Genomic DNA, 1734 nt, shown 5'->3' with positions numbered 1-1734 from the left:
CGCTCGCCTACCCGCGGAAGGGCATGGCTCCCGCCTCGGCGTGTGCAGGCAGAGGGTCACCGGGAGCCATCAGCCGTCCTGGGACAGCTTTGACACCAACAGGGGCTGGAGGTGACCGCCGGGCGCGGAGCTGCGTGAGCCCTGCTGCAGCGGGGAAAGGCGCCGTGGCCGCAGGCTGGTTCGGCTTTAAGCCAAACTAAGGGGTGGTTTTATCCTTCCCGGTGTGACTGCGGTTGCTCTGCGCAGCGCTGTGCTCGCCCGGGACCGGGGCTCGGAGGATGCGGCGTCAGCCCCGTGTCCCATCCTCGCCTCCCCTGCCAGCAGCCGGCACGTGCGGGTAAACAAGAGCACCGCTGTGACACCTATTTGGGGGCAAATTGGTGTCCCCTGGAGGAAGGGGACCCCTGCGCTGGATGCAGAGGTTGCACAGCAGCAGGAGGCTAAAGACGGGAGAAGACAACCCCCAAAGGGGCCGTGGGATGCTCTGGAGCGGGGACAGGAGCTGCACGCCTCCACTCTCAGCTCTCCGCGGGAGCAGCTTTGCCCGCTCTCTCCAACCCGCTTTGACGTGCGTCCCCGTGGCCCCGGCGCGGCTCGGGGAGACCTCAGCCCATCGCTCCCACCGCCCTGACGACTTCAGAGGGTGACAAACGGCTTCGGTGCCAGCCCGAGTTGTGGCAGTGGCAGCCAGGCCACACGCGCGGGCACCTAACGAGGCCACGGCTGCCCCCGCTGCCGGCAGAGGCAAATCAAAGAACAACCGCTCCTCTCTCTCCCGCCGGTGTTTGGAGGCGAAGCGTGTGCCGGCTGTTTTGCGATCAGCCTCAAAATCCGTCACAGTTCCTCGCCCGTGTTTGGACACCCATTTTCAGCAGCCCCTCCGTGTCCCCTCCCTGGTCCCCGTGTGTTTTGGAGCATCCCTGGGAGGACGGCTGGTCCAGGTGTTGCTTTACCCAACACTCACAACCTTCACGGCTCCGAAACTGCTCCCCAAATCCCACTTAAATTTGGTAGCTAAAAGCGTCTCTGCCCACGCAGGCTGGAGCGCCGGGCAGCTCCCTGGGCGAGCTGCAAAAACGAATCATAAATGAAAATTAGAGTGTAAAACACAAGCGCGCCCGCAGCCCCTCCGCGCTCTTCCTCGCTCCCTGAGAGATGAGCTGCTGGTGATGCAGAAACTCCCAAAAGCCGGGAGCAGCCAGAGCGTTCCCCGCCGAGCCCCAGCCTGTCCTGGGGGGTGGCTGAGAGGGGCTGGAGAGGGGGGTTTCACTAAAATTGGGGTTTCCTGCAAAAGCTTTTGCCACCTGCGGCCATCGGGGCCGAGCGGAGCATCGCTCACAGGGTGTCGATGTGTTTGTGGAGCCGCGTAACTCCCAGGTACTCATAGGCGCCTGTAAATTACGGGCTTTTATGGGGGTGTATTTTACAGCGTGGTGTCAGGAGATGTAATGGTGGCATGTATCACTGCCGGGGACGGGGCGCAGCCGGTGCGGGCGCAGCCGGGGGAGAAAAAGGCTGTTTGCAGAGAGCTGCACGGCGGGGAGGGAAACGCCGAGGCAGGAGAGGGCTCTCGGCTCCATCCCTTGCTCCCACACAACTGGTACCCGGCTCCCGAAGGATGCTGCCGGGAGGTGGAGAGCCCCACGGGGATGTGGATGGCCCCGCGGGACTCAGGTGCCCGGCAAGGTCCCGGGGTTGGGCGGTGAGGAGCTGCGGTCCGTGAGCGACGGCAGG

The 1734-nt window shown here is 64.2% G+C and overlaps 1 protein-coding gene across 1 annotated transcript in view; it reads right to left on the bottom strand.

The window, feature by feature from the left end:
- Positions 1-1734, bottom strand: part of CABP7 (calcium binding protein 7) — a 19027-nt gene that overhangs the window by 1044 nt on the left and 16249 nt on the right. The window lies entirely within an intron of this gene.

This window comes from Charadrius vociferus, unplaced genomic scaffold (genome assembly GCF_000708025.1).
Source record: "Charadrius vociferus isolate BGI_N301 unplaced genomic scaffold, ASM70802v2 scaffold1351, whole genome shotgun sequence".
In the NCBI taxonomy this organism is placed as follows: domain Eukaryota; kingdom Metazoa; phylum Chordata; class Aves; order Charadriiformes; family Charadriidae; genus Charadrius; species Charadrius vociferus.
Note: the sequence above shows the minus strand (reverse complement) of the source record. Positions and strands in the feature narration are given on the sequence as shown.